The sequence below is a fragment of the Pan paniscus genome, chromosome 7 (genome assembly GCF_029289425.2).
Source record: "Pan paniscus chromosome 7, NHGRI_mPanPan1-v2.0_pri, whole genome shotgun sequence".
Classification (NCBI taxonomy): Eukaryota; Metazoa; Chordata; class Mammalia; order Primates; family Hominidae; genus Pan; species Pan paniscus.
Window position 1 is genome coordinate 145,405,123 of NC_073256.2, and position 19,121 is coordinate 145,424,243.

The following is a 19,121-nucleotide window of genomic DNA, read 5'->3' on the forward strand; positions in this document are numbered from 1 at the left end:
AAAAAAAAAAAAGTTTGAGAAGGGTTTTCCTGGTCATTAGGTGGCTTTTCTTCATTCTGTGATCTAGAGACCCAGGTCTCTTCCATGTAGTTGTTCTGCCATCCCTGGGACCTTGAAGTTACTCCAACTGGCGGCAGAGATGAAGGACAGGAGAGAAGGCACACCACTTCTTAAACACGTCTTCTGGAAGTAGGCTACAATCATTTCACTTGCCAGGGATAAGTTCTGGATGAGCTTTAGAAGGGGGATGGTCTTTGGGAAGCCAAGGTGGGAGGATTGCTTCATCTCAGGAGTTGGAGATCAGCCTGGGCAACATAGCGAAACCCTGTCTCTATAAAAAATACAAAAATTAGCCACTTGTGGTGGCACATGCCTGTGGTCTCAGCTACTTAAGAGACTGAATAGGAGGATCACCAGAATCTGGGAGGTGGAGATTGCGGTGAACCAAGATCACACCATTGCACTCCAGCCTGGGCAACAGACCAAGACCCTGTCTCAAAAAAAAAAAAAAAAAAAAAGGGGCGGGGATGGTAACCATTCTCTGCCATAAATACCTTAGTGTTGCTCAAGAATAAGTGAGGTTGGGTTTGTGAACCTACCCTTGCATAACATGTGTCACCAACTATGGCCTTACTTATTTGTGGATTGTTTGTAGGTACACATGGCCTCACAGGACCATTCGTGTGGTCCTGAAATTAATGTATCCCTTTGGAAATATGTGGTAGACATCTCTCTGTGTTATTAAGGATAGATCTCCACCATGAATGTAATGGCTAATGCTTACAGCTGGATCATGATTTACATTAACTCCTCCCTTGCTGGTATCTTATAGATTGTCTTTGGTTTTGTTTTCACTACAAAGGAGACAGCACGAATTCTCCTACAGGCTCACCACACAACTGGTGCTGTGAGGGAGACGAAGATGAGTCATGCCTGTACTGCTCTTTAAACACTCACAATTGAATAAGCTACCCAGGTGACACGACATGGTTATCCTGGCCAGAAAGCCATGGCTTTTCCTAATCAGAGCTTCAGTGCTGTGGAAACTTGAAGTTTGGAGGGTCTGATGTCTCAGTCCGGATGAGGATGAGTTCCCTGCCATTCCTGGGTTAGCAGCTCCCATCCTCTTAGATTCCAAGATGGTGGCTCATGCCTGTAATCCCAGCACTTTGGGAGGCCAAGGTAAGAGTATGGCTTGAGCCCAGGAGTTCAAGACAAAACTGGGAAACACAGCAAGACCCTGTCTCAAAAGAAAAAGAAAAGTTTCCAAGATGGTGTAGAACATCAGAGAGGGGCTCTTGGAGATTATCTGGCCATCGTCACCCCACCTGCTTATAGATGGAAATGCATAGACTCAGAGAGGTTGGGGGACATATGGGCAGCTATACAAATCCAGTGGACCTCAAATCCCGACATTTCTAACCTGAATTAAATTCTCTCGCCCTTGTATGAAGGTCCTAGAGTCTTATTTTCCAAACTTTGCCTCTGAATGTCTCCATGTCAAAGGGCTTTCTCAGTGTGCCAGAGGGCAATGGAGAATGGAGCAGAAATGACCACAGAAGAACAGGTGGGAAGATTCCTGCAACAGCAAAAATTCTGCTGCCCGGTTCCTGAGACATGAAGAATGTGTTGTCTACACAACTACACGGCCAGCTGCCTCCTTAATTTTTTCATTTTGTTTTGTTTCTGAGACAGAGTCTTGCTCTGTAGCCCAGGCTGGAGTGCAGTGAGCTCACTGCAGCCTCAACCTCCTAGGTTCAAGTGATCCTCCCACCTCAGCCTCCCAAGCAGCTGGGACTATAAGTGCATGCCACCAAGCGCTATTTTTTTTTTTTTTTTTTAATTTTTTTAAACAGGGATCTTGCTATGTTGCCAGGGCTGGTCTCAAACTCCTGGGCTCAAGTTATCCTCCTGCCTCGGCCTCCCAAAGTGCTGGAATTATAGGCGTGAGCCATCATGCCCAGCCCTCCTTAATTTTTTAACATGAATTAATAGGACCTGGACACACACAGCCTCATTTATATCGGCAGCCATCACAGCCTGCCACATGTCAGATGAGGTCTCTGGGGCTCTCACTCCTTGCGTCGGGGGTGATGCCACATGTGGCCCAGCTGTAGGTCACATTCAGCTCCTGTGTTCACCAGGATCAGACGGAATACCAGCACATCTTACCCTCCTGCGCCCTGGGAGTTTGTAATAATCTACGAATACGTAGATTTATTTCAGAGAACATTTTCCGAATCCTGTTGCGAATACGCACAAAAATATTGGCTGCAGTGTGTTTATAACCATGAAAACTCCAAAATAGCTTCAATCTCCTGTGAGAGGGGAGTGGTGGAAGGCCCTCCAGCACGTGCACAGAATTCTTTCTTCAGCCATGCAAACATGAAAATAAGGGTTAAAAATGACTTCATTATGGGGAAAAGGGACAGGATGCAAATTGTTCAAATGGCATGATGATATGATAAGGAAAGAAAAAGATGTTATAAAAGGTCACATAAAGTCACCCACAGGTCAGCAGTCATGTCATGATTAGCTGCTCTGTGCCAGACACAGGCTGGAAATTGGTAGATGCTCTCCCCAGGAAGTGGGCAGCAGCCCCTTTGTGCCTCTGTCCCCTCTGTTAGGCTCCTGGAAGCCCCCTTCATTGCTGCATGTAATGACATCTTCATCACCACATGTAACAGCTTCTTTACCACTATGTGTAATGCCATTCTGTGTGCTTATTGGGCTAAACAATCACAGAGGAAAAGAGTACTGGAGAAATGCCAGGGAGATAGGTACCGAAATGTTCCAGATGGAAAGTCTCGTCTTCAGGTGGCCGTAGCAGTGAATGACAGGGTCAAACAGGGGATGTATTCTTGGGAGAGCTTCAGCTCGTCTGTGACCTAGTGTCCAGCCAGCTTCCTGGGAAGGAGGCTGCATCCTGACATTGAAGCCCTGTGTGCTAGGATGAGTGTGTTACGCAGAGCCTTACAAATGAGAAAATCTTGCGTCCTCAGGACAGGCAGTTAGTGTTGCTGTCTGGAATACACCGGCTACCTCCCTCCTCCCCCCACCACTTAAAATTCCCTGAATCCGACAGTGGTAGGGAAAGGGCTGATCCTGGAGAAGACTGTTCCTTGATAATCCTAGTATGATTCATAATGGTTGCAGCAGATGAGCCGCGAGGTCTGTGGCTCAGTCTGCAGCTAAGGAAGGCTCTTCCCTGGGGAGGTGTGTCCAGCTTCCCGGAAAGACCTCAGCTGTCTAGCTGGTCTGGGCTGCCCAGTTCTTAGCAGTGCATCAGCGATGAGCAGCCGCTGACCATCAGGCAGTGTTTCCCGCCTGCCAGAGAACGTCAGAGCCACTGCGTCTGGACCAGCTGAAGGCAGCCACGGTGCCCAGGATGCTGCTGCTGCCTCCAAGGAAAAGAACTCTGAAAATGAGGAATTACAGCCTGGTGGTTTTGTTTTATGTTAATTTTTTACATCTGGGAGATAATGGAAAAAATTAAAAATTGCTATAATTGCACCAATTTTAAAAATTAATAATAGAAAGACGGGAAAGTAACCAACACCAGCTTGAAACCCATCCCGCCCCTTCTTGAGATAATCTCTGTTGTCAGTTTGGTAATTTATGCAAATGTAGTGGCACTGTTAAACTTCTCAAGGGGAGAAACAAAAACCCTGAATTGTAGGTTTGTCAATTTCAATGGTGAAATCCCACCGCAGCCGATTTCAGGCAACCAAAGCTTTAAAAACGAGTTCGCAAATTTCTTGAATATTTAACAATCAGCTTTTGCAAGTGCATACATGCTCACAACGTTTGCTTTTTTGTACTTCGTTTTGAGGGAGGCAGGAAATGGAAACTTGCAATGGTATTGATAAGTGCGCCATTTTTATTTACGGTATCACGGATGTCTTCCTAGACCAGCATGTGCAGATTCACTTAGCTTCTCTCACTTGTGGGATGGGGTTTCCATGAAGGCTCACTGTGTTGCTTCTGGAAAGGCAGAATCGGCCCCCCAGGAGACAGGAATGGCAGCAGCTTGGCACTCGGAGGCTAGCTCCTGCAATGCTGTGCACTTGCAGTGGACAAAAAAGTAAACTTTGGTGTTTACTTGGAGTTCACTCTAGCTTTGGTTTCTTCTAAATATGTTCTTCCAATGACCTGTAGCCTAATCAACTCTGCTGGCAACACATCCCTTTGCTCTGCTCAATTCCAGGTTCCATCAGAGAATCTCATTTTTCTTTTGGGAAATGTTTCCTGATTTTCGTCTTTTCCACCACCCCTCACTGAGGCTGGGTAAAGTCCTTCTTCTCCATGATGCTTAGAACCCAGGCCTCCTTCTGTGGCAGGGCTCTCTACCCCTTATGATTTATGGTGTGATGTCTCAACCTGTTTCCTGTGGAGAAGCAGAGAAGCTCTGGTAAACAGAATGGCCCTCTAAAGATGCCCACGCCCTAATCTCTGATGTTATGCCTATGAATGAATATGTTACTTTATATGGCAAAGGGGACTTTGCAGATGTAATTAAGGTTACTAATCAATTGACTTCTAATAGGGAGAGTAGCCTTGGTTATCCAGGTGGGTCCAATCCAATCACACGGGCCCTTAAAGGCAGAGGTTTTCTCCGACTGTGATCAAGAAGATGCCATGAAAGATTGTAAGTGTGAGAAGGAGTTGATGTGCCACTGCTGGCTCTGAAATGTGGGGCCCACTTATAGGAACTGGAGGGAGAGACTGGTTGCTAACGGTGGCCCCTAGCTAACAGCCAACAGAGAAATGGGGACCGCCGGCCTACAGCTGCAGGGAACTGAATTCAGCAACATGAATAAGTTTGGAAGAGGATCCTTCCAGAACCTCCTGATAGGAGCCCAGTCCGCTGTCACCTTGAATTCAGCTTCATGAACCAGGAGCAGGGAAACCAGCTGAGCCAACACACATTCTGACGTAAGGAGCACTGAGGTAATTATATGTGTTGTTTTAAGCCACTAAGTTTGTAGTAATTTGTTATAGTGGCTGTAGAAAATTAATATAGGATCCTAGTGTTTGGGAATGCAGGCCCCAGGCCCCGCTTTTTCCAGAGCGTGTTTGCACTTTCACAGGGGACCTTCAAGTCCCGGTAGCTCACTTTCAGGTGTCTCAGCTCAGCTTGCCCTGCTGCTCCTGAATGAGCAGGTTCTAACATCTTCCAAACACTTAATCTCCCCCACCTGCCTATAGTCACCGCTTGGTGGATTTTTACCACTGCAATGTGGGCCTTGGCTTCCTATTTCAGACCCCCTGGGATGTTTTGGTAGCTTCCTTAGGGGTCTTTTCAACTCCAGGCCCTCCCTCTGCCCAACCATCCTTCAAACTGCCTCCAGATGCAACTTCCTGGAGTGCGGCTTTGCTTCCTTCGCTCCCTAGCTACAGACATCCTGTGGGCTTCCTGTTTCTACTGAATCCAGGGCACATCCCCCAGCCTAGGATCCACAATCTCTACTGGGAACAGGGGCATTGCCTCTCCAGTCCGATTCCCCAGGACTTGTGCTTTTTTTTTTTTTTTTTGAGTTGGAGTCTAGCTCTGTTGCTCAGGCTGGAGCACGGTGGCGCAATCTTGGCTCACTGCAAGCTCCGCCTCCTGGGTTCACGCCATTCTCCTGCCTCAGCCTCCCGAGTAGCTGGGACCACAGGCGCCCGCCACCATGCCCGGTTAATTTTTTGTATTTTTAGTAGAGACAGGGTTTCACCATGTTAGCCAGGATGGTCTTGATCTCCTGACTTCGTGATCCGCCCTCCTCGGCCTCCCAAAGTGCTGGGATTACAGGCGTGAGCAACTGCGCCCGGCCTGTCTGGGCCATCTTTATACTCAGTATAATCAGCCCCCACAAACAGAAATGCTGTTGCAGGGTGAGTGTGCTAAAAATACTCCTGGGATTTTTCAAGTCCTTGGAGACATCCATCTTAAAATAGTGCAAAAAGAACCGAGTAAATACTCATTTATGTGCTATTTTAATGAACAACTGCAGGCAATATGCCTAATATGGCAGGGAGGTCTTCAGTGTCCTTTCTCCTTCATTCTTGATTAGCGTCTGAGCTCAGATGGCATGCATCAGTATGTTTGTGGCATTACAGAGGTGCTGGGAGTGAGGGAGAGTGCAGGGGTAGGGAAGCATTACATGCCTGTAATCCCAGCTATTTGGGATGCTGAGGCATGAGAATCGCTTGAACTCAAGAGGGAGAGGTTGCAGTGAGCCAAGATCATGCCACTGCACCCCAGCCTGGGCCACAGAGCGAGACTCTGTCCCAAAAATAAAGAAAAGTCAGCTTCTGTGCTCCTGCCCAGAACCACTGAATCAGATGCTGGGTGTCAGCTCTGGACCCTGTTTGGCCTTTTGTTTCCTATGTCAACCCAGCAGAGCTGCAGGCCTTGTGTGGAGGTGGGTTACAATGTGCTCTCCTTATCCCCAGTAAAACCAGGACATTTTAAGGTGGGGACGGGGTGGGAGTGGATCAATTAACTTGGAGTCTTGGCTTGACCTTTACCCTGGATTTATGGGGCTTAGAAATAAAGGGAAAGTTGCATTCTTCTCTGAGGAACTGCTTAATTCATATCCACTCTCCCAAATAAAGCTGCTGGTTGACTGCAGCTATTTAATTCAGTGCTATTTGCTTTCATTCTGTATAGGGTGAGGATAGCTTCTGTTGGCCAGAGCTTGTGCTAGATCTCCACCTGGGTCAAGAAGGCATTTCCCTGCACTCACAAAGGCCTTGCACACATAAGATGCACTGAAGAATTCCTGGCAGGGCCAAATCTGGTGTCCGGTTCACTCTTGGCCTTCCAAGTTCTTGCTGCCTCTCCTTTGTACCCATGATATCTGATGGCAGCAGCATGGAACTTGGTACAGTTGAAATAGCCCAAGTTCAAATCCTGACTCAGATACTAAGCTCAGTAACTTTACGTAAGTAGCATAATTATATGGATCCTCCCTTCTTCATCTATAAAATGATGTGGTGAACTGATTACAGGAATAGCCCTAACTCTTCACTCATTCCCTGTATCTCATTCTGGACTGACTGTGTCTCATAAGCTGTTAGTAAACATGACGCAAGCTGAGATTTTTTTTTTTTTTTTTTTTTTTTAAGACAGAGTCCCGCTCTGTGGCCCAGGCTGGAGTGCAGTGGCCTGATCTTGGCTCACTGCAAACTCCACCTCCTGGGTTCAAGCAATTCTCTTGCCTCAGCCTCCCATGTATCTGGGATTACAGGAGTGCACCACCACACCTGGCTAATTTTTGTTAGTTTTAGTAGAGACAGAGTTTCACCATGTTGGCTAGGCTGATCTCAAACTCCTGACCTCAGGTGATCTGCCTGCCTTGGCTTCCCAAAGTCCTGGGATTATAGGCATGAGCCACTGTATCCGGCTGCAAGCTGAGCTTTGAAATACTGTTTCCATTTCCACTGTTGAATCTCTTTTATCACCATGAAAAGAGATTTCAGGGCTAGTCACTGGTACCGGGAGAAGAAAGAATGACACATAGAACATAACTCAGGTGCTCTAATGGTCCCAGTTGACACCAACCTAGATCAGTTGACAGCCAGCCAACTCCTAGACCTCCATGTGAGCCCAGCCAAGATCACCAAAGCTACCTACTCGACCACGCAGATATATGGACACTTAGTGCTTATGCCACTAAGTGCACCATTGTTTTGGTAATAGATATAGTGGGAAACTCAGTAATAACTAGTACTATTACAATAGTAATAACTATTGGATTCAAATCCTGCCAGGGCATGGGTTGGTTAGTGCTACATGCATTGCCTGATACATCAACTACTTTTGGAATGACTGAATGGTCTTATAAGGATAAATTATGTAACTCTTTTGCACCTGATTTCTCTATTCAGAACATCTCTAGTAGGCTGCAATCACTGCCACTCACTTGAAATTCTTTAAGAGTGGAAATGCCATTTGCTGGACATTCAGAGAGAGAGACGTGAAGTAGCTAGGTTCCTAGTTTTACGTGAGATGTCGATTGATCTACGGAGTAATTTGGGTCCCTGGCTTCAAGGCAAGCCTGTTATATTCTTCAAGGAGAAAACAGCTTGACATCAGTATCAGTTTGAGAACACAGTATGAGTGAACAAAAGAAACAGCAGTACCCATATTTTGGGCATTTGCTCTACGCCAGGCAGTTCTTATCTATTCTGCGTGGAGGAATTGCTCTCCTGATTTTTAAAGGGGACAAAACAGCTCAGAGACATCAAATAGATGATCAGAGAGCACACAGCTAAGGAGGTAACAGCTCAAACTTCTAGATCCAGAGCTACCTCACAGCAAAGGACAGCCTCTTACACCCCACCACCATCTGCAGAGCCCACAGCAGGCATCCAGGTGAAGCTCCTCAGTTTATCAATGAAGGAATTGCACCTGTGAATGGAAGTGGCCTGCCCAAGGCTACATGGCAGTGAGTGTAACTAGATTGTCTGATACCCCTTCCAGGGCCCTTGGTGTGACTTATTGAGATCTCATGGGCCAGTGGGTGTCACTGAAATTCCTGGATAAAAGTTGCTTGTGGAGGGCTGGCATAGTGGCTCATGCCTGTAATCCCAGCATTTTGGGGAGCAATTTGGGAGGCCAAGGCAGGTGGATGGTTTGAGCCCAGGAATTCCAGATCGGCCTGGGCAACATGGTGAGACCCCGTTTCTACAAAAAAAAAAAAAACGGAAATTAGTCTAGTATGGTGGTGCATGCCTGTAGTCCCAGCTGCTCAGGAGGCTAAGGTGGGAGGATCACCTGAGCCCAGGAAGGTCCAGGCTGCAGCAAGCCATGATTGTGTCACTGCACTCCAGCTTGGGTGACAGAGTAAGACCCTGTCTCAAAAAAAAAAAAAGTTTCCCATGGAGACATTATCAGTTTCTAGGCCTCCACGTGAGCACCTTAAAAGAAGCACTATGGTTTAACAACAACAACAAAAGACACACCAGGGAACACCTGAGCTGCTCCTATGCGCCTGTGCTGTCTTCAGGGAAGCAAGTCAGCATCATGAGGAGGATGCCTTTTGGGAAGAGGCCTGAGGGCTGGCTAGCTGCAGGTGTGCCATCTCTAATCAATTCATTCATTCATTCATTTATTTTTATAGAGGTGGGGTCTCGCTATATTGACCAGGCTGATCTTAAACTCCTGGCCTCAAGTGATCCCATCTTGGCCTCTCAAAGTGTTGGGATTACAGGCGTGAGCCACTGTGCCCAGCCCCAGACATGCCATTTCTAGACAACACCTCCAAGGATCTGAGGAGAGAAGCCCCTCATGCTGGCTGCCCCGGCATCTACCTATCCTTCGTTCTGCCTGCCAGCTCAGAGAGTGGGAGCGGTGCCAGGGAGCTGTTTGGGCTGGCACTGGCCAGGCAGGAGCCCTACTTGGCTAGCAGCCCCAGGCACCTGCCACACTTGTGTATTTGCTCAGCCGTTCGGGGTACGGAAGCAGGATGCCTTCCGTCATTGCACCCTGGGTGTCCCGGGCCTCGGGGGCCAGCTGCTGGGCCAGCAGCTTCTCTGAGGAGCTGTTTCTTGCCCTCTTTGTACCCCTGTCTCTCAACTACCTGTCAGGCAGGTAATAATCCCACCATCACCTAATGTACCCAGAGGAGAAGGCAGGAGGCCTGCGCAATGTGCACAGAACAAACACTGGTAAGGCGCCTGAGAGCCCTGCACCAGGCACCTTCAGCCCTCAGGGGAGAGAGTCTCCTGTCCAGCTCACCCCAGGCACCCTTCTCCAAATGCCCAGTCTTGCACCATTCCCAGACCATTTGGGCCACATCTGAAAGAATTTGCCATACTGCCTGCCTTTGATTAGATGTTAGGGAAGATTTAAATTCGTGCAGAATCTCAATACAGCTCCCTTCCTGTTGGAACCATGTGAGAGACTATTTCCAAGGCTGTTTCTTACAAGAGGATCTGCCTTACTAAGTCAGAGCATTGCAATAATTAACGTGTTGAAAGCTCCCTGATTTCCAAAGCATTTTCACATACATTAGCTCACTTAAGGTCTCCCAAACCCTGTGAATGGAGCATTCTTTTTAGCCCCATTTTACAGGTGAGGCAACTGAGGCCAAGAGAGCTTGAGTAGCTCCCCCAGTGGCTTAATGTAGAATAAGTATCAGAGCAGAGACTGGAGCCCAGATCTTCCTTATGAAAATCCAGCCTTCTTTTTTTTTTTTCTTTGGAGACAGACTCTTGCTCTGTTGTCCAGGCTGGAGTGCAATGTTGTGATCTCAGCTCACTGCAACCTCCGCCTCCAGGGTTCAAGTGATTCTCCTGCCAGAGTAGCTGGGATTACAGGTGTGCACCACCACACCCAGCTAATTTTTGCAATTTTAGTAGAGATGAGGTTTCACCATGTTGGCCAGGCTGGTCTCAAACTCCTGACCTCAAGTGATCCACCTGTCTCAGCCTCCCAAAGTGCTGGGATTACAGGCATGAGCCACCGCGCCCAGTCCCAGCCTTCTTTCTGATTCACTCTTGTTTTGTAGTTGTGGACATTTAAGAAGACTTTTTATTTTTTTATTTGTATTTTTTTTTTATTCAAAGGGCTTGTGCTCAAATAAAGTGAGAGTAGGGAGAGAGAAATTCATGTTTCTCTGCTCTGTTTTTTGTTTGGGCTCTCATTTAATCTCTCTGACAACCTTTTGCAGCAGGTTTTATTCTCATCCATATTTACAACCGAGGAAGCTGAGGCTCACAGAGGAGAAATATCTTTCCCCAAGCCCCACATCGAGCAGTGGGTAGAAAATGAGCCCAGATCCCTCTGTCTCCATCTCTGCAACCTGTCTCTCTGCATGCCACATTGGCTTACAACCGAGATCAGCTGCACCAGGGCAGGCTGGAGGGTGAGGAGGCTGGCTAGACCCCTGGGAGGGCAGGCAGCACCCAGAGCTGTTCCAGCTCTGCTGATCCTGTTCGAGAGGCCAGAAAAGTTCAAATATTGCCCTTCTCCTTATAGTCTCCCACCTACCCTCCCTCTGGAAGCACAGAACTGTACTGTGCAAAGAAAGACCTTGTGGATCCTCTGCTCTTGCCCTCTCATTTACCAAATGAGAAGACGCTCTCTGGGGAACGTGACCGGCCTCATTCCATAGAAGAGATGGCAGAGTCTGGAGCAGAATCCGGGACCCCTGACTCCCAGGCCTGTGCACTGAGGCGTTCTTGTCTGCCATCTCCCAGCCCCTCTCTTTGCCTTCCTTGATCTTCTTGAGTTCTCTAATGGGTCATCTGTTGTGACCGTTGATTACAAGACACCATACATGGTTCCTCTGCTTCCATTTATGTGTGGATCTCCCTCTGTTCTTACATAAGAATCTCAGAGACGGGTCAGGTTGTGACTTTCTCTTTGGTGCTGGCTTGAAGTTGAGGAAAAAGCCAGGCTCCGAGTCCCTTGGATCTGGGTCCCAACCCTGCCTGTGTGGCTCTGAAGTCAAGTGACTCCTCCTCCCCCTGTTGTATTCCCCGGCAGCACTAACAGTGGCTCCCCTTAGCTGGACACCTAGAGTGCCAGGCTCTGTGCTCAGGACTTCACTGTTTGAGGTCCCTGGAGAGTGGAACCTCTCATCCACAAGGTGGTGATTCCCTTGGGAGTGGGCAGGGTGCAGTCAGAAGGGAACTTGGGTGGGGACAGGCATCCTATATCCTGGGTTTACCCACTCCTACCCATGCACTGATGGGCTTGACTGCCTGGCTAACACTTACTGAGCATATAGTGAATGACGGGCACTGAGGCTCAGGGGATGAAGCCATAGGCTTTGAGTCCCAGAGTCAGTGATGGAATCACCAGGGAGCCCAGGCATTGTGTCTATGCTCTGTGCCATGTGACAAGTCTCTGCCTTCTCTTCATCCTGAAGAGACCCTGGGTTCTTACCTCCCTGGGCTGTGGCACCATGCAAGGTGGCCAAGGTAGGGGCCCTGGTGTTCTGGCCCCCAGCTAGGTTCTCAGCACTACTGAGTGCTGGCTCATGGTGAGTGTTCAGCCACTGTTGGATGAATGGAGAAATGACTCAATGAATTTCCCAGAATGCACAGATGCTGCACCTAATCCCTTGGAGTTTAACCAGCACAAGAGTTTGCACTTTGCTGGCCATCTCCTGCCAAGGCACAGCCTTCCCTGAGCCTGTTTCCCTTGTGTGTGGGTCATACCTGAGGCCCCCAGCTGGCATTTGGTCCCCTCCTGCAGGCGTAGGCTGCCCAGTGCCAAGTGCACCTTGCATCTCTCCCCAGCCCTCCCACTGCTGTCTCCCGCTTCCTGCCCTCCGTCCCGCCACGGGCTCCCGCCAAACCAGCCTACACGGCCTCCTTTTGTTCAGCCACCTCAGTTTCAGGCCAACCAGTCCAGCCAGGTCCCCCAGCCTGCATTGCACACTCCTTTGAAGCCTTGACAGGCAGCCAACCAAGCTGGCCCGAGCGCGCAAGGCAGGGTGCTGGTGCCGGCGCGCTGGCAGCTGCTTCCCGCCTTTCTGGCTCCTGGGACCTGGCTGCTCCCAGGCCCATTCACATGGGGACAGAAATGCCTGGACGTTCTCCTCGGCTGGCATGGGTATTGTGTCCAGGGCCGCAGGCTGGGGCTGTTCCCACAGCCCAGAGTCCTTTCCCAGGCTCCCTGTTCTCCATAGTGAAGCCCTCTGGTTTGTCCCAGGCAGTGCATCCCACAGCCTCTGTCTCCACAAAGGAGAACTGGCAGCAGGAATAGCCTGGCTGGGTTCTGAGCTCTCTGAGGAGAGGCAGGACTGGGCAAAGGGTAGGAGCACTGGCTTTGGCTTCAGATGAGTGTCGAGCGCCTCACTCTGCCATCTCTAGCTAGGGACCTATCTGCTTCATGCCTCAGTTTTCTCTTCTATAAGTGGGGAGCGTAGAGCACCCAGTTCACCGGCACAGTGAAGGGTGATGAATACTGTAGGTTAGCACATTGCAAGCTAAGTCTTCAACAGGAGTTGTGGGGAGCACTGTTAATATGTGGGGGATCATCATTCTAGTAGCTGAGGAGCATCGGAGCCTAAAAGACTCGTGTGAAAGAGGGGTCTCCTGTTCCTATTTTTAAATTTTTAAATGTTGTTTATTATTATTATTTTGGGGACAGGGTCTTGCTCTGTCACCCAGGCTGGAGTGCAGTGATGTGACCTCAGCTCACTGCAGCCTTGACCTCCTGGGCTCAAGCAATCCTCCCACCTCAGCCTCCCAAGTAGTTGGGACTACAGGCACATACCACTGCACCTGGCTAATTTTTTTATTTTTTATAGAGATGGGGTCTTACTATGTTGCCCAGGCTGGCCTCAAACTCCTGGACTCAGGTAATCCTCCCACCTTAGCCTCCCAAGCAGCTCTTGGGACTACAGCACCACCACCATGGCTGGCTAATTTTTTATTTGATTTTATTTTTTGTAGAGTGCAGTGGCTCTATCACTGCTTACTGCAGCCTTGGCTTCCCAAGCTCAAGCAATCCTCCTACCTCAGCCTTCCAAGTAGCTGGGACCACAGGTGCACACCACCACCCTCAGTTAATTTTTTGACTTTTTTTTTTGCAGGAAACGAGGTCTCATTATGTTGCCCAGGCTGGTCTCGAACTCCTGGGCTCAAGCAACCTGCCTACCTCATCCTCCCAATGTGCTGGGATTACAGGTGTGAGCCATTGTGCCTGGCCTCCTATTTTCTAAATTTCAAAAGTAGTACATGCTGACTGCACAATTTAAGAAATTTAGATAAGTGAAAGAAAACTTAAAAAATACTTGTTGCGGTCGGGTGCGGTGGCTTACACCTGTAATCCCAGCACTTTGGGAGGCCGAAGCAGGTGGATCATGAGGTTAGGAGTTCAAGACCAGCCTGACCAACATGGTGAAACCCCGTCTTTACTAAAAATACAAAAATTAGCTGAGTGTGGTGGCGCTAACCTGTAGTCCCAGCTACTCGGGAGGCTGAGGCAGGAGAATCACTTGAACCCAGGAGGTGGAGGTTGCAGTGAGCCGAGATCGCGCCACTGCACTCCAGCCTGGGCAACAGAGGGAGACTCTGTCTCAAAAACAAACAAACAAAAAAACACTTGTTGCTGGGTGCTGTGGCTTGCGCCTCTAATCCCAGCACTTTGGGAGGTTGAGATGGGAGGATTGCTTGAGCCCAGCAGCTTGAGACCAGCCTGAGCAACAGAGTGACATCTTGTCTTTATAAAAATTTTTTTAAAAAAATTAGCTGGACATGGTGGTGGGCACCTGCAGTTTCAGCTACTTGGTGGCTGAAGAGGAAGGATCACTTTAGCCTGGGAGTTAGAGGCTGCAGTGAGTTGTGACTGTGTCAGTGCACTCCAGCTTGGGTGACAGAATGAGATGCCATCTTAAGAAAAAGAAAAATTAAAAAAACCTTCTTTTCCTACCAGCGTATATACTCATGTGTGCACATGTACACACACATATGCATACCCCTACACACACTAGAATTGCTAGTTTATAACCATGTGTAATAATAGTTTATATGGACATAATAGTGCATGCCTATTATATTATGTACATATATAATGCATTTTATATACTTTTCATATATATTTCATTTCATATTAAATTCTTGCATATACGTATATTTGAAAAAGTAAAGAATAGGTTCCTCTGGTTTTGTAACCAGCTTTTGTCATTTAATGTAAGTTGAATTTTTTTTCTGTTAGGGAATTTTTCTGCAGGAAAATATTTTAAGGCCACCTGGTATGTTATAATACAAACGTGTTATATCCATTTTACAGTTGAGGACCTGGAAGTGCTGAGATGCAACATAAGTTCCCTAAAATTATGCTACTTGAGGCACAGCTGACATCCAGAAGCTTCTCTGGGAAGGCTTTTGGAGTTCCCCAAGGCAGAGTCAACAAGAACATAAGTTTCTTAAGAACAGGGACTGTGTGCCTCACTTACTGTCATCTCCCCAGCATCTGCCGCAAAGTGGACATTCTGTTAATAGTTACTGAGTGAATAGACACAGGAAGTTCAGTCTTCTTTTTTATCTCATTTCTTGCTCAAAGCTCATCTCAGCATTGAACATGTCTTTCCACCTGGCCCCCTCACTAGCTTCTGTACCCCTCAAGTCCAGGACCATGTCAGATTGTCTTTGAATCCCTCAGCCCCAGTCCCAGGCCTGCCCTAGAGCAGGTGTTCAGTAAATGACTATTGAATTGTGGAAACAGGGATCTCTCCATTCTGGATTCAAGACAGCGCCCTCCCTATGAAGCTTTTCTGAGCTCTTTCACACCAAAGTTCTCCCAACCATCGTGTTGACAGCTATCTGCCTGCTGTCCTCAGTCCAGGAGCAACTTGGACATCAGCTCTGCCTGTCACACTGGGGTTGGCGCACCTGGCCTGTTCCGGGACAGATCGCAAGGCTGAGGGTTAAGTAACACCTGGAGTGGTTAGGAGGCTGGGCACCTCCTTCTTGTGAATCTCCCGGGCTGCGTGGCGGGTGGCGGGTGGCTGGCAGGGGAGGGACCCTTGGCACTGCTGTGGCTTTGTATTTGCTGCCAGCGGGGCCTTTGATGCCCCAGGGGCTGCTCGCCCAGCCAAGGGCATTGTAGAACACAAAAGCTGCAGAAAGCAGCACAAATAAAGTGAAAACGACCCAGGAAACTGCCAGGGAGCTTATCAGCCTGTTTCCTGATCATAGGTATGGGGTCATAGGGAGGCACGGGGAGCATTTCTGGGCCCGGTGATTGCCTGCACGTTGCCAGGGCCCCTGGTATTGCGTACAAAGCATTAACCTGGAAGCTAAGCAAGGCTCTTCACCTTGTAAAACTGACTGGATGAGTCCAAACTCTTAGAGTTTTTGTGAGGATTAGACAGGTTGATAAGTTAAAGTGCCTACTCTGTGTGTGTGCATCTGATAATGATAACAGTGACAGTAGTAATAACGGTGGCAGCTAATACTTTCTGAGCATTTCATATATGCCAAACACTATTTTAACTGATTTTTATATTAATTCATTTAATCTTCATAATGACACTAAGAGGTAGGTAGTACTGTTATCTTCATTTTATAAATGAGAAAATCGAAGCTCAGAGATGTTAAGTAACTTTCTTAAGATCTCACAGCACATGAGAAGACAATCCGGCGTTTGAACCTGGCACTCTGGTTGTGAAACACTGGTCTATAGCCACCTTGCTCCCCATTTCTTCCCCCTAGCCTTTGGAATATTGTGTTCCCCTAATTATTATGATAGGACAACCACGTGATGATGATGATGATGATGATGACGACGATAACAGCGATGGCAGTGGTGAAGGAGGAACACATCCCTTCGTTTCGTGTAGCAATCTGCTTCTTGCTGGGATTTCAAATCCATTTTCATTGTTGATCCTGAGAACAAGCCTTGGAGGCGGAGTCATTTTGAAATCCCAGGAAACCGGGCCTTAAGAGATGGCTGAAGACCCGAGCAGTCATTCGGTGGAGTCTGTGAGGCCCAGAGCTGAGGAGGAGGACATGGGTGTAGAAACGGTCGCAGCCCACACTGCTCTGCCTACAGCTCTGGATCCTGACTGTGTGAGTGGGCCCAGGGCTGCTGGAACCTGTGGAGCTATAGCAAGAAGGGTGAGGAGGTTGCCCCACTCCTGCTTCCTTCATGAACTTCGTTGTTCCCTCAGGACAGGAAACTTAGGCTGTTCCGTTGACCTCTCCAGACAGCTTAGTGGTGATCTCAAGCCCTCTTATGAGATGGTGGATCACAGCTACCATTCATTGAGTTAAGACCTTCATTTATTTCATTTCATCTCATCAGTAGCCCTGGGAGATGCATATTATATTTCCATCATGGTGTACCATAATTGCGTCAATTAATTTTTGCCATGGCAATGCCAAGTAACAAACTGCAGAATCTCAGTGGCTTTCAATATTAAGCATTTATTATCTACATATCTGGGGAGATTGGCCAAGCAGCCCTGCTGATCTTGGCTGGACTGCCTCCATGTCTAGGGTGTGGCTGCCTGGTGGCTGATGTGATTTTGCTGGAGTGGCTGGGGTGTCTCCACTCTGCCCTCTGTGTCTTTCATCTCCTTCTGAAACCAGCAGACTAGCTGGGGGAATGTCGTTCTTATGGTGAAAAGCACAGAGCAAGACAAGACCACTCCTAGGTGAGTAAGCCCTTTCCAAGCTTCTGCTGGCCTCTCTTTTGCTAGCACTCCATTGGCTGAGGCGAGTGACCTCACCACACTGAGTGTTGGTGTGGGAAGGCACTGCAGAGGTGCATGGTGGAGGGTGAGGGTGCAGGTAGGGTGAAGAGTCACCCTTCAGGTAAGGGTGCAGGTAGGGTGAAGACCTGTTTGCACTTGATCACAGGTGATGTCATCTCAACTGTCCCTCAGGCTTCTCTGAGCTTTGCTGTCATCCTTACTTAAAACTATTTGCATTGTTAGAAAGAAGAAGATACTAACAGGCACCTAGCAGTGACTGAATACCCAACAATCCACTTAAGGAGATCAATGGTATGATTCTCCGAGGCTCTGTGGGACCAGGGGGCTTTATCAAGGTTGCCTAACAGAGCAGTGGCTCAGCCAGCATTGAAATGTCACCTGCCTGGTTCCCATGTGTGTGTGCATGTGTGTGTGTATGTATGTGTGTGTGAACCCAAACCTGTGCCCAAGTCAGACTTATGTGACTCTTGCAGCCAGTTCTCCCTCACAGTGTTGCTTGGAAGGAAACTGGAAGGAAAAGAAGCTTTAGGAGAGAGAAATTGTGACCTCCTTTCCACAGGTTGCTATCGCCACAGGCTTTCCACAAGCTTCTCCCTGGGTGGCCACCCCAGAGGCTAGAACATAGCAGAGGATTTTTCGTAAAATCTTTGGAGTCTTCAGAAGAAGGTCTTTTGAGATAGATCACGGAGAAATGAGGCCTTTGAGCCATAAATTGGCCATAGTGTGCAGGCTGGGGCCTCACCAGTTCAGCAAAATCTCCAGCCTTGAGAACTGAAACTGACTTGGGGCTCTGATTTTAACAATGGCCTTGAAGTAAGGCATTCCTCCTTGTGTAGTTGGAGCTGCTTCCCCTCATCCTTTGTCCCCCTTCACCATGGCATAGCCCCAGGGAGTCCCGATGCCAAATTCAGTCTTTGGCCTGTATCCTGAAGTCAATTCCCTTAGGAATACTTTTCTTCACTTGCCTGCCTGAGGCCCCTCTCCACACTTTTGCTTGCTTTCCCATGTTAAGAAGACATATTTGAAAGTGATTCCTGGGTGGCCAAAGTCAGAAGGCTGGGCAACCATCTGCCTTGCCGGCCACCTCCTCAGCCCTGCCGAGCTGTGAGCTTACAGGTGGTACCATCTGCACTTCTGCACCTTTTTTTTTTTTTTTTGGCCCTGACCTTTGGCCTAATAAAAGCAAAGTGCAGAGCTTTGAATGAGGGAGATAGAAACAAGATGTTCTCTACCTCCCCCACCCCCTCTTTTCTCTCCTCCTTCTCCTCCTCCTCTTCTTCCTCTTTCCTTCTCTACACTTAGTCTGTGCCAAACATAAATCCAGGGATGTATTTATTTTTCCCAGTGAACTAAAGGTTTATAAGGAGGATGCCCTTTTCTCTGCAAGGACTGGTATTCTCTTCCCTTGGAAAACTCCTGTTCATCCTTCTGGATCTGGGGGAAGAAACCCATTTCCCACAAGACTGTTCTCACCACCTGGGTGGAGTTGCTGACTTTCCATTTTGGAACATCACACTTCCAGGGCTTTGCTCTGGTCCAGAATACACTTACTTTGCTGTTCTAGCTCATCTCTTGGTGTGTGTGTCAACTAAACCATTTGAAGGGGATGACTGTGGCTCCTTTACTTATCTCTGTGTCCTCTGTGCCCACTACAGTGTCAAACACAGCATGGAAGCTAAACATACATGTGCAAAATGGACAAATGTAGGTACAAGGAGGGGCACCCTTAGTTCAGCAGGGAGCTTGGGCTCCAGATCACTTAGCTCTAACTTGGAAGCTGGAACACCTGGCTCTGTTACACAGACAAGACCTGTGTCTCCATGTATACAATTTATTCCTCACACTTGGCAAATGTGTGCTGAAGCTGAAAGAGCTCAACCTTAGAGTTTGACAGGTTCAGGTTTGAATCCCTGCTCTGCCTTTTCCCAAGTGGGGGACTTTGAGTAAGTGACTTCA

At 48.2% G+C, this 19,121-nt stretch overlaps 1 protein-coding gene across 9 annotated transcripts in view; it reads left to right on the plus strand.

The window, feature by feature from the left end:
• The window catches only part of LOC100971826 (uncharacterized), a 243,979-nt gene that overhangs the window by 158,882 nt on the left and 65,976 nt on the right, over nucleotides 1-19,121 (plus strand). Inside the window, exon 1 of one of the 9 annotated variants that reach the window (XM_063606899.1) lies at nucleotides 17,041-17,105. The exons of the other annotated variants lie outside the window; for them this stretch is intronic. The gene's annotated coding sequence lies outside the window, so the exon portion shown is untranslated. Of the gene's footprint in view, nucleotides 1-17,040; nucleotides 17,106-19,121 lie in introns of those variants that run through there. 9 annotated transcript variants of the gene reach the window in all.